The 13978-nt window shown below is 38.1% G+C and overlaps 1 non-coding gene across 1 annotated transcript; it reads left to right on the plus strand.

Moving 5' to 3' along the window:
• The first annotated feature begins 7920 nt into the window (after positions 1-7920).
• LOC148574014 (small nucleolar RNA R71) lies at positions 7921-8028 on the plus strand. The gene has a single exon (XR_015905691.1). It is a non-coding gene; the product is annotated as a small nucleolar RNA R71 (small nucleolar RNA).
• The last annotated feature ends 5950 nt before the right edge of the window (positions 8029-13978 follow it).

Here is a 13978-nt window from a genome sequence, read left to right on the forward strand (position 1 = left end):
CAAGTAACAAACTTCAAATTTTTGAATCAAAACATTAATTGTTTATGTTATTTTCGAAAATTTGGTATAAAAATAAGAAAAAGATTTTTGAAAAATATTTTTGAAATTTTCGAAAATAACCAAAAAATTTTGAAAAAGATTTGATTTTTGAGAAAGATTTTGAAAAAGATAAGATTTTCAAATTGAAAATTTGATTTGACTCATGAAAGCAACTTGATTTTAAAAAATTTTGAAAAAGTCAACTCAAATTTTCGAATTTGATGAGAGAAAAAGGGAAAGATATTTTTTTTTTTGATTTTTGAAATTTTTATGAAAAACATGAAAAATATGCAATGCATGAAATTTTTAGATCAAAACAATGAATGCATGCAAGAATGCTATGAATATCAAGATGAACACCAAGAACACTTTGAATGTCATGATGAACATCAAGAACATATTTTTGAAAAATTTTTAATGCAAAGAAAACATGCAAGACACCAAACTTAGAATTCTTTAATGCTTAGACACTAAGAATTCAAGAATGCATATGATAAACATTGAAAGACACAAAACAAAAAATCATCAAGATCAAACAAGAAGACTTACCAAGAACAACTTGAAGATCATGAAGAACACTTATGAATACATGATATTTTCGAAAAATGCAAGATGCATATGCAAGTGACACCAAACTTATGATATGACTCAAGACTCAAACAAGAAACACAAAATATTTTTGATTTTTATGATTTTCTGATTTTTTTTGGATTTTTATTTTATATTTTTCGAAAATTAAAAGAAAAAGAAAAATAAGGATTCCAAAATTTTTAATATGAATTCCAGGAATCTTGCATTCTTAGTCTAAAGCTTCAGTCCAGGAATTAGACATGGCTCACTAGCCAGCCAAGCTTTCAATGAAAGCTCCGGTCCAAAACACTAGACATGGCCAATGGCCAGCCAAGCTTTAGCATGTAATTCAGATATGACATGCCTGACATACTCATTCCCAAAGGAATAGACATGGCTTTACAGCCAGCCAGACTTCAACATGCTTCATGAAACACTAGAATTCATTCTTAAAAATTTTGAATAAAAATTTTTTTGAAAACATTTTTGTTATTTTCGAAAACAGATGAGAAAATTTTAGAAATATTTTTGAAAAATTTTTGAAAATAAAATAAAAAGAAAATTACCTAATCTGAGCAACAAGATGAGCCGTCAGTTGTCCAAACTCAAACAATCCCCGGCAACGGCGCCAAAAACTTGGTGCTGTTGCCGGATCAAAAGGGAATCTGGCACTGATGTTACCGGACCAAAAGCTTGCCGAAAACTCAAAACAATCCCCGGCAACGGCGCCAAAAACTTGGTGCACGAAATTGTGATCTCCAGGCTTGAACAAATCCTGGTAATGGCTCCAAAGCTTGGTGCTCTGATCTTAATTCATAATTGTCACAACTTCGATACAACTAACCAGCAAGTGCACTGGGTCGTCCAAGTAATACCTTACGTGAGTAAGGGTCGAATCCCACGGAGATTGTTGGTATGAAGCAAGCTATGGTCACCTTGTAAATCTCAGTCAGGCAGATATAAAGTGATAATGGTGTTTTCGAATTTAATATAATAGAATAGGGATAGAGATACTTATGTAATTCATTGGTGAGAATTTCAGATAAGAGAATGGAGATACTTTTCGTTCCTCTGAACCTCTGCTTTCCTGCTATCTTCATCCAATCAGTCTTACTCCTTTCCATGGCTGGCTTTATGTGATACATCACCACTGTCAATGGCTACTTTCGGTCATCTCTCGGGAAAATGATCCAATGCCCTGTCACGGCACGGCTAATCGTCTGGAGGCATCACCCTTGCCAATGGCTTCATCTTATCCTCTCAGTGAATAATATGCTCACGCACCCTGTCACGGCACGGCTATTCATCTGTCGGTTCTCAATCATGCTGGAATAGGATTTACTATCCTTTTGCGTCTGTCACTAACGCCCTGCAATCGCGAGTTAGGAGCTCGTCATAGTCATTCAATCATTGAATCCTACTCGGAATACCACAGACAAGGTTTAGACCTTCCGGATTCTCTTGAATGCCGCCATCATTCTAGCTTACGCCACGAAGATTCTGGTTAGGAGATCTAAGAGATACTCATTCTAGCTTAATTCATGTAGAACGGAAGTGTTTGTCAGGCACGCGTTCATAAGGGAGAAGGATGATGAGCGTCACACATAATCATCACCTTCATCACGTTCTTGGGTGCGAATGGATATCTTAGAAGCGAAATAAGAAGAATTGAATAGAAAACAGTAGTACTTTGCATTAATCTTTGAGGAACAGCAGAGCTCCACACCTTAATCTATGAAGTGTAAAAACTCTACCGTATGAAAATACATAAGTGAAGGTCCAGGCATGGCCGAGATGGCCAGCCCCCTAAAACGTGATCAAAGGATCATAAGGTAATCCAAAGATGCCTAATACAATAGTAAAAGGTCCTATTTATAATAAACTAGTCACCAGGGTTTACATGAGTAAGTAATTGATGCATAAATCCACTTCCGGGGCCCACTTGGTGTGTGTTTGGGCTGAGCCTGAGTGTAGCACGTGCAGAGGCCATTTGTGGAGTTGAACGCCACTTTCTGTGCCAGTTTGGGCGTTCAACTCTGGTTTTGGATCCTTTTCTGGCGCTGGACGCCAGATTTGGGCAGAAGGCTGGCGTTGAACGCCAGTTTACGTCGTCAATTCTTGGCCAAAGTATGGACTATTATATATTGCTGGAAAGCCCTGGATGTATACTTTCCAACGCAATTGGAAGCGCGCCATTTCAAGTTCTGTAGCTCCAGAAAATCCACTTTGAGTGCAGGGAGGTCAGAATCCAACAGCATCAGCAGTCCTTTTTCAACCTCTGAATCTGATTTCTGCTCAAGTCCCTCAATTTCAGCCAGAAAATACCTGAAATCACAGAAAAACACACAAACTCATAGTAAAGTCCAGAAATGTGAATTTAACATAAAAACTAATGAAAACATCCCTAAAAGTAACTAGATCCTACTAAAAACAATGTCAAAAAGCGTATAAATTATCCGCTCATCACAACACCAAACTTAAATTGTTGCTTGTCCCCAAGCAACTGAAAATCAAATAGGATAAAAAGAAGAGAATATACTATAAATTCCAAACTATCAATGAAACAGAGCTTTAATCATATGAGCGGGACTTATAGCTTTTTGCCTCTTGAATAGTTTTGGCATCTCACTTTATCCATTGAAGTTTAGAATGATTGGCATCTATAGGAACTTCAGATTTTGAATAGTGCTATTGACTCTCCTAGTATAGTATGATGATTCTTGAACACAGCTTTTTTTAGGAGTCTTGGCCGTGGCCCTAAGCACTTTGTTTTCCAGTATTACCACCGGATACATAAATGCCACAGACACATAATTGGGTGAACCTTTTCAGATTGTGACTCAGCTTTGCTAAAGTCCCCAATTAGAGGTGTCCAGGGTTCTTAAGCACACTCCTTTTTTTTTTTTTTTTTGCTTTGGACCTTGACTTTAATCGCTCAGTCTCAAGTTTTCACTTGACACCTACACGCCACAAGCACATGGTTAGGGACAGCTTGGTTTAGCCGCTTAGACCAGGATTTTATTCCTTTAGGCCCTCCTATCCACTGATGCTCAAAGCCTTGGGATCCTTTTTATTTGCCCTTGCCTTTTGGTTTTAAGGGTTATTGACTTTTTGCTCTTGCCTCTTGGTTTTAAGAGCTTTTGGCTTTTTCTGCTTGCTTTTTTTCTTTTTCTTTCTATATTAAATTTTTTTTTCGCCTATAATTTTTTTTTTCTGCACGCTTTGTTCTTTGCTGCTTTTTCTTGCTTCAAGAATCATTTTTATGATTTTTCAGATTATCAAATAACATGTCTCCTAGTCATCATTCTTTCAAGAGCCAACATATTTAACATTCTTAAACAACAACTTCAAAAGACATATGCACTGTTCAAGCATACATTCAGAAAACAAGAAGCATTGTCACCACATCATTATAATTAAACTAAGTTCAAGGATAAATTCGAAACTCATGTACTTCTTGTTCTTTTGGATTAAAACATTTTTTTTTATTTAAGAGAGGTGATGGATTCATAGGACATTTATAACTTTAAGACATAATTACTACTACTAATGATCATGTGATGAAGACACAAACATAGATAGGCACATAACATAGAAAACGAAAACAGAAGAAAGAAGAACAAGGAATGAATCCACCTTAGTGATGGTGGCGTTTCCTTCTTGAGGAACCAATGATGTCCTTGAGCTATTCTATGTCTCTTCCTTGTCTTTGTTGCTCCTCCCTCATTGCTTTTTGATCTTCTCTTATTTCATGAAGCATGATGGAGTGCTCTTGATGTTCCACCCTTAGTTGTCCCATATTGGAACTCAATTCTCCTATGGAGGTGTTGATTTGCTCCCAATAGTTTTGTGGAGAAAGTGCATTTGAGGCATTTCCGGAATCTCATGGTGATGAGCTTCATGCGCCTCTTGAGCTCCATGAGTGGGCTCTCTTGCTTGCTCCATCTTTTTCTTAGTGATGGGCTTGTCCTCTTTAATGAGGATATCTCCCTCTATGTCAATCCCAGCTGAATTGCATAGGTGGCAAATGAGGTGAGGAAAGGCTAACCTTGCCATGGTGGAGGACTTGTCAGCCACTTTGTAGAGTTCTTGAGGTATAATCTCATGAACTTCCACCTCTTCTCCAATCATGATGCTATGGATCATGATGGCCCGGTCTATAGTAACTTCAGACCGGTTGCTAGTGGGAATGATTGAGCATTGAATAAACTCCAACCATCCTCTAGCTATAGGCTTGAGGTCCAATCTTCTTAGTTGAACCGGCTTGCCTTTGGAGTCAATCTTCCATTAAGCTGCTTCTACACATATGTCCATAAGGACTTGGTCCAACCTTTGATCAAAGTTGACTCTCCTTGTGTAGGGGCGTGCGTTCTCTTCCATGTATGGCAAGTTGAACGCCAACCTCACATTTTCCGGACTAAAATCCAAGTATTTCCCCCGAACCATTGTAACATAGTTCTTTGGATCCGGGTTCTTACTTTGATCATGGTTCTTGGTGATCCATGCATTGGCATAGAACTCTTGAACCATTAAGATGCCAACTTGTTGGATGGGGTTTGTTAGAACTTCCCAACCTCTTCTTTGAATTTCATGTCGGATCTCCGGATACTCATTTCTTTTGAGTTTAAAAGGGATCTCAGGGATCACCTTCTTCTTGGCCACAACATCATAGAAGTGGTCTTGATGGGCTTTAGAGATGAACCTTTCCATCTCCCATGACTCGGATGTGGAAGCACTTGTCTTCCCTTTCCCTCTTCTAGAGGATTCTCCGGTCTTATGTGCCATCAATGGTAATGGAAAAACAAAAAAAACTATGCTTTTACCACACCAAACTTAGAATATTGCTCGCCCTCGAGCAATAAACAAAAGAATAGAAGAAGAAGAAGAAGAAATATGGAGAGGGAGAGGGAGAGGTGGTTTCGGCCAAGGAGAGTGTAGAGGGGTGTGTTGTGTGAATTTGGTGAAGAATGGAGGTCTTTATATAGGGAAGGGAGGGGGGGTATTGGTTCGGCCATATGGGTGGATTTGGGTGGGAAATTGGTTTTGAATTTTGAAGGTAGGTGGAGTTTATGAGGTAGGTTTATGGGGAAGAGTGGATGGATGTGAGTGGTGAAGGTTTAGTGGGAAAGAGAGATTGAGGTGATTGGTGAAGGGTTTTTGGGAAGAGTGTTTATGGGGTTGTGTGAAAGAGAGTGGTGAGAAGAGGTGAGTGGAGGTAGGTGGGGATCCTGTGGGGTCCACAGATCCTGAGATGATCCTGTGGGGTCCACAGATCCTGAGGTGTCAAGGCATTTACATCCCTGCACCAATTTAGGCATGCAAAATGCCCTTGCACACAACTCTGGGCGTTCAGCGCCAGGTTGGTGCCCATTTTGGGCGTTCAGCGCCAGAACTATGCTCTGTTCTGGCGTTTGAACGCCAGACAGATGCTCCTCCAGGGTGTGATTTTTCTTCTGCTGTTTTTGATTTCGTTTTTGATTTTTTTGTTTATTTTGTGACTCCACATGATCATGAACCTAAGAAAACATGAAAAACAATAAAAATAAGAATTAGATAAACATTGGGTTGCCTCCCAACAAGCGCTTCTTTAATGTCAATAGCTTGACAGTGGGCTCTCATGGAGCCTCACAGATGTGCAGAGCTTTGTTGAGACTCTCCAACACCAAACTTAGAGTTTGGATATGGGAGTTCAACACCAAACTTAGAGTTTGGTTGTGGCCTCCCAACACCAAACTTAGAGTTTGACTGTGGGGGCTCTGGTTGACTCTGCTTGGAGAGAAGCTTTTCTTGCTTCCTCTCCATGGTTGCAGAGGGAGATCCTTGAGTTTTGAATACAAGGGAGTTCTCATTCCATTGAAGGACTATTTCACCTCTGTCAACATCAATCACAGCTCTTGCTGTGGCCAGGAAAGGTCTTCCTAGGATGATGGATACATCCTCTTCCTTTCCAGTATCCAGGACTATGAAATCAGTAGGTATGTAAAGGCCCTCAACCTTTACTAATACATTTTCTACTTGTCCATAAGCCTGTTTTCTTGAGCTGTCTGCCATCTCTAGTGAGATTTTAGCAGCTTGCACCCCATAGATTCCCAGTTTCTCTATTACAGAGAGGGGCATGAGGTTTATACCTGAACCAAGGTCACACAGAGCTTTAAAGATCATGGTGCCTATGGTACAAGGTAATATGAACTTTCCAGGATCCTGTCTCTTCTGAGGCAATGTCAGTTGGTCCAGATCACTTAGTTCATTGATGAACAAGGGAGGTTCAACTTCCCAAGCATCAATGCCAAATAGTTTGGCATTCAGCTTCATGATTGCACCAAGAAACTTGGCAGTTTGCTCTTCAGTAACATCCTCATTCTCTTCAGAAGAGGAATACTCATCAGAGCTCATGAAGGGCATAAGGAGGTTCAATGGAATCTCTATGGTCTCTAGATGAGCCTCAGAGTCTTTTGGTTCCTCAGAGGGAAGCTCCTTATTGACCACTGGACGTCCCAGGAGGTCTTCCTCCTTGGGATTCACGTCCTCTCCTCTCCTCACAGGTTCGGCCATGGCGCTTATGTCAATGGCCTTGCACTCTCCTTTTGGGTTCTCTTCTGTATTGCTTGGGAGAGTACTAGGAGGGATTTCAGTGATCCTTTTACTCAGCTGGCCCACTTGTGCTTCCAGATTTCTAATGGAAGACCTTGTTTCATTCATGAAACTTACAGTGGCCTTAGATAGATCAGAGACTAGATTTGTTAAATTAGAAGCATTTTGCTCAGAGTTCTCTGTCTGTTGCTGAGTTGATGATGGAAAAGGCTTGCTATTGCTAAACCTGTTTCTTCCACCATTGTTAAAGCCTTGTTGAGGCTTTTGATCCTTCCATAAGAAATTTGGATGATTTCTCCATGTTGAGTTATAGGTGTTTCCATAAGGTTCACCTAAGTAATTTACCTCTGCTATTGCAGGGTTCTCAGGATCATAGGCTTCTTCTTCAGAAGATGCCTCTTGAGTACTGTTGGATGCAGCTTGCATTCCATGCAGACTCTGAGAAATCATATTGACTTGCTGAGTCAATATTTTATTCTGAGCCAATATGGCATTCAGAGTATCAACCTCAAGAACTCCCTTCTTCATAGGCGTCCCATTACTTACAGGATTCCTTTCAGAAGTGTACATGAACTGGTTATTAGCAACCATGTCAATGAGTTCTTGAGCTTCTGCAGGCGTTTTCTTTAGGTGAATGGATCCACCTGCAGAAGTGTCCAGTGACATTTTTGATAGCTCAGATAAACCATCATAGAATATATCCAGGATGGTCCATTCTGAAAGCATGTCAGAAGGACACTTTTTGGTCAACTGTTTGTATCTTTCCCAAGCTTCATAGAGGGATTCACCTTCTTTCTGTCTGAAGGTTTGAACATCAGCTCTAAGCTTGCTCAGCTTTTGAGGAGGAAAGTACTTGGCTAAGAAAGCCGTGACCATCTTATCCCAAGAGTTCAGGCTGTCTTTGGGTTGAGAATCCAACCTTAATCTAGCTCTGTCTCTTACAGCAAAAGGGAAAAGCATGAGCCTGTAGACTTCAGGATCTACTCCATTAGTCTTAACAGTATCACATATCTGCAAGAATTCAGTTAAGAACTGAAAAGGATCTTCAGATGGAAGTCCATGAAACTTGCAGTTCTGCTGCATCAGAGAAACTAATTGAGGTATCAGCTCAAAGTTGTTTGCTCCAATGGCAGGAATGGAGATGCTTCTTCCATGTAAATTGGAATTAGGTGCAGTAAAGTCACCAAGCATTCTCCTTGCATTGTTGTTGGGTTCGGCTGCCATTTCCTTTACTTGTTCGAAATTTTCAATCAAGTTGTCTCTGGATTGTTGTAATTTAGCTTCTCTTAATTTTCTCTTCAGAGTCCTTTCGGGTTCTGGATCAGCTTCAACAAGAATGCCTTTTTCTCTGTCCCTGCTCATAAGAAAGAGAAGAGAACAAGAAAAGAAGAGGAAGCCTCTATGTCACAGTAAAGAGGTTCCTTATTGTTAGTAGAAGAAAAGAAGAAGAAATTCGAACACAGATAGAAGAGGGGGTTCGAATTTGGTGATGTTGTGAGGAAGAGATGTTAGTAAATAAATAAAATAAGATGAGAGAGAAGGAGGGAATTTTCGAAAATTAATTTTGAAAAGGAGTTAGTGATTTTTGAAAATAGTTTTTGAAAAATGTTAGTGATTTTCGAAAATTCAAATTTAAAATTTAAAATAATTAATAAATTAAAAAGAAATTTTGAAAAAGGGGGAAGATATTTTCGAAAATGAGAGAGAGATAGTTAGTTAGGTGGTTTTGAAAAAGATAAGAAACAAACAAAAAGTTAGTTAGTTAGTTGAAACAAATTTTGAAAAGATAAGAAGTTAGGAAGTTAGAAAAGATAAATTGAAAAGATATTTTTGAAAAAGATAAGATAAGAAGATATTTTTGAAAAGATATGATTGAAGTTAGTTTTGAAAAAGATTTGATTTTTAAAATCACAATTAATGACTTGATCCATAAGAAATCACAAGATATGATTCTAGAACTTAAAGTTTGAATCTTTCTTAACAAGCAAGTAACAAACTTCAAATTTTTGAATCAAAACATTAATTGTTTATGTTATTTTCGAAAATTTGGTATAAAAATAAGAAAAAGATTTTTGAAAAATATTTTTGAAATTTTCGAAAATAACCAAAAAATTTTGAAAAAGATTTGATTTTTGAGAAAGATTTTGAAAAAGATAAGATTTTCAAATTGAAAATTTGATTTGACTCATGAAAGCAACTTGATTTTAAAAAATTTTGAAAAAGTCAACTCAAATTTTTGAATTTGATGAGAGAAAAAGGGAAAGATATTTTTTTTTTGATTTTTGAAATTTTTATGAAAAACATGAAAAATATGCAATGCATGAAATTTTTAGATCAAAACAATGAATGCATGCAAGAATGCTATGAATATCAAGATGAACACCAAGAACACTTTGAATGTCATGATGAACATCAAGAACATATTTTTGAAAAATTTTTAATGCAAAGAAAACATGCAAGACACCAAACTTAGAATTCTTTAATGCTTAGACACTAAGAATTCAAGAATGCATATGATAAACATTAAAAGACACAAAACAAAAAATCATCAAGATCAAACAAGAAGACTTACCAAGAACAACTTGAAGATCATGAAGAACACTTATGAATTCATGATATTTTCGAAAAATGCAAGATGCATATGCAAGTGACACCAAACTTATGATATGACTCAAGACTCAAACAAGAAACACAAAATATTTTTGATTTTTATGATTTTCTGATTTTTTTTTGGATTTTTATTTTATATTTTTCGAAAATTAAAAGAAAAAGAAAAATAAGGATTCCAAAATTTTTAATATGAATTCCAGGAATCTTGCATTCTTAGTCTAAAGCTTCAGTCCAGGAATTAGACATGGCTCACTAGCCAGCCAAGCTTTCAATGAAAGCTCCGGTCCAAAACACTAGACATGGCCAATGGCCAGCCAAGCTTTAGCATGTAATTCAGATATGACATGCCTGACATACTCATTCCCAAAGGAATAGACATGGCTTTACAGCCAGCCAGGCTTCAACATGCTTCATGAAACACTAGAATTCATTCTTAAAAATTTTGAATAAAAATTTTTTTGAAATCATTTTTGTTATTTTCGAAAACAGATGAGAAAATTTTAGAAATATTTTTGAAAAATTTTTGAAAATAAAATAAAAAGAAAATTACCTAATCTGAGCAACAAGATGAACCGTCAGTTGTCCAAACTCAAACAATCCCCGGCAACGGCGCCAAAAACTTGGTGCTGTTGCCGGATCAAAAGGGAATCTGGCACTGATGTTACCGGACCAAAAGCTTGCCGAAAACTCAAAACAATCCCCGGCAACGGCGCCAAAAACTTGGTGCACGAAATTGTGATCTCCAGGCTCGAACAAATCCTGGTAATGGCTCCAAAGCTTGGTGCTCTGATCTTAATTCATAATTGTCACAACTTCGATACAACTAACCAGCAAGTGCACTGGGTCGTCCAAGTAATACCTTACGTGAGTAAGGGTCGAATCCCACGGAGATTGTTGGTATGAAGCAAGCTATGGTCACCTTGTAAATCTCAGTCAGGCAGATATAAAGTGATAATGGTGTTTTCGAATTTAATATAATAGAATAGGGATAGAGATACTTATGTAATTCATTGGTGAGAATTTCAGATAAGAGAATGGAGATGCTTTTCGTTCCTCTGAACCTCTGCTTTCCTGCTATCTTCATCCAATCAGTCTTACTCCTTTCCATGGCTGGCTTTATGTGATACATCACCACTGTCAATGGCTACTTTCGGTCATCTCTCGGGAAAATGATCCAATGCCCTGTCACGGCACGGCTAATCGTCTGGAGGCATCACCCTTGCCAATGGCTTCATCTTATCCTCTCAGTGAATAATATGCTCACGCACCCTGTCACGGCACGGCTATTCATCTGTCGGTTCTCGATCATGCTGGAATAGGATTTACTATCCTTTTGCGTCTGTCACTAACGCCCTGCAATCGCGAGTTAGGAGCTCGTCACAGTCATTCAATCATTGAATCCTACTCGGAATACCACAGACAAGGTTTAGACCTTCCGGATTCTCTTGAATGCCGCCATCATTCTAGCTTACGCCACGAAGATTCTGGTTAGGAGATCTAAGAGATACTCATTCTAGCTTAATTCATGTAGAACGGAAGTGTTTGTCAGGCACGCGTTCATAAGGGAGAAGGATGATGAGCGTCACACATAATCATCACCTTCATCACGTTCTTGGGTGCGAATGGATATCTTAGAAGCGAAATAAGAAGAATTGAATAGAAAACAGTAGTACTTTGCATTAATCTTTGAGGAACAGCAGAGCTCCACACCTTAATCTATGAAGTGTAGAAACTCTACCGTATGAAAATACATAAGTGAAGGTCCAGGCATGGCCGAGATGGCCAGCCCCCTAAAACGTGATCAAAGGATCATAAGGTAATCCAAAGATGCCTAATACAATAGTAAAAGGTCCTATTTATAATAAACTAGTCACCAGGGTTTACATGAGTAAGTAATTGATGCATAAATCCACTTCCGGGGCCCACTTGGTGTGTGTTTGGGCTGAGCCTGAGTGTAGCACGTGCAGAGGCCATTTGTGGAGTTGAACGCCACTTTCTGTGCCAGTTTGGGCGTTCAACTCTGGTTTTGGATCCTTTTCTGGCGCTGGACGCCAGATTTGGGCAGAAGGCTGGCGTTGAACGCCAGTTTACGTCGTCAATTCTTGGCCAAAGTATGGACTATTATATATTGCTGGAAAGCCCTGGATGTCTACTTTCCAACGCAATTGGAAGCGCGCCATTTCAAGTTCTGTAGCTCCAGAAAATCCACTTTGAGTGCAGGGAGGTCAGAATCCAACAGCATCAGCAGTCCTTTTTCAACCTCTGAATCTGATTTCTGCTCAAGTCCCTCAATTTCAGCCAGAAAATACCTGAAATCACAGAAAAACACACAAACTCATAGTAAAGTCTAGAAATATGAATTTAACATAAAAACTAATGAAAACATCCCTAAAAGTAACTAGATCCTACTAAAAACATACTAAAAATAATGTCAAAAAGCGTATAAATTATCCGCTCATCACAGACTCCAAGTCACTCTCGGTGCCGTCTACTGATTCGGTATGTTCCTCTAGAGAGGTCGAAGTAATAGCCGTATAATCCAACTGCCGTCTAGCTTGCCGACTGTGTAACAAAGTTCTTTCAATCTCAGGATCAAACTCGGCTAAGCAGGAATTCGGTTGAGACCGAGTCATCAAACTTGAGAGTCATAGCATACAAAAGAAATCTAGACTATAGCTAAGTACTAAAAGAAAGTAAACTATCTACAATATTCACATATTCACATAACCAATATCAAGGCATATGTTGCAATCATTCCCCGGCAACGGCGCCAAAAATTTGATGCATCCTCGTGGACTATGTTGGTATAGACTTTCTCAATAAATTCCCGTTGCAAGTATAACTCTTCCCAACAACAATCCTCGAGTATCAAATTTAGAAGGGAATTTAGTTGTCACAAGTTTAACCCCAATAAAAGTAACCGAAGTATTCAAACCTCGGGTCGTTTCACAAGGAATGGGCAAACATGTGCTTCAACATTGTTTAGAAATCCGGGGTTGCAAGTCATGAGCAAGAAATTAAACTAGGAATCTTAACAAGCAAGTAATCTTAGAATGCCAGAAACTAATTCAAACAACAAGAGCAATTTGCAAATAATTCCAAACTCATAGAATAACATCCAATGTAATTCTATTCTAAACTAAACAAGTAACTATAACTAAAATAACGCAACCAAGATTTTTGAGTTTTCAAATATGAATGGTAAAAGCAACTCTTGGCTAAGCATGGGAATTGAGGTCACCATCCTTGTCTCCATAGCAATTATTGACAATCATGAGGTACCAACCCACTAAGTCTACTTCTCAAAAGGCTTAAGTACGTATTGTCTACTCCTAGGATTGAAGTACTTTAAATAGGTTTGATCACATCAACCCATAAGTCCCAACCTATCTACTAATTAAATTAGTAGTAAGTTAGTGTCAATGGGTATCAAATTGATAACCTAAGGTTCTCAAATCACCAATTCAATGAGACCCAATGACTTAAGGTCACTCAATTCCCTTAGCTTATGCTAAGAATGAAGAAAACTACTCTATAATCAAAGGAAATATTTCATCAAACACGTGGTGAGCATTAATAAAAGACATATTCAAATTGCAATTAACTTGGAACTAACAAGTACCCACTAACAATTATCAACATACAATCACTCAAACAACACAATTAATCATGGAAATCAACAATGCAACAATAACAAATCAAGATCTACAAGATTTATGAAATGGGTATAAAATGACAAACAACAAGGAAACATAAAACTAACACAAGATCTAAACAAAATTATACTAGAGAATTCAAATTAAACAATTAAAACTAGTAATTAACAAGATCCAATTGATGCTAGGGAATTTTGGCCAGTTTCACTGACCTTTTCTTTACTCTTTTAGAATAGTTTCATGCATTTTCTTAGGAAAAAAGCAAGGTTTGGGTAGAATTTCACTTACATCTTGATTTAAGCATACATTGTGCACTTTACATGATTTCATGAGAATTTTGCATGAATTAGATGACAAATTGGATGATGCATGTCTCATGATGTGGATTAGAACTTTGATGCACTGTATTGCTTGATTTCAGGACAAAGGAAGCAGGAAAGAGCCACGTTAGTCTAACTAACGTAACCACCAACGTGGAATAGGAGCTAGCTTGCAATGTTAATGAGAAAAGT

The sequence above is a fragment of the Arachis ipaensis genome, chromosome B2 (genome assembly GCF_059453495.1).
Source record: "Arachis ipaensis isolate K30076 ecotype BB chromosome B2, ASM5945349v1, whole genome shotgun sequence".
Lineage (NCBI taxonomy): Eukaryota > Viridiplantae > Streptophyta > Magnoliopsida > Fabales > Fabaceae > Arachis > Arachis ipaensis.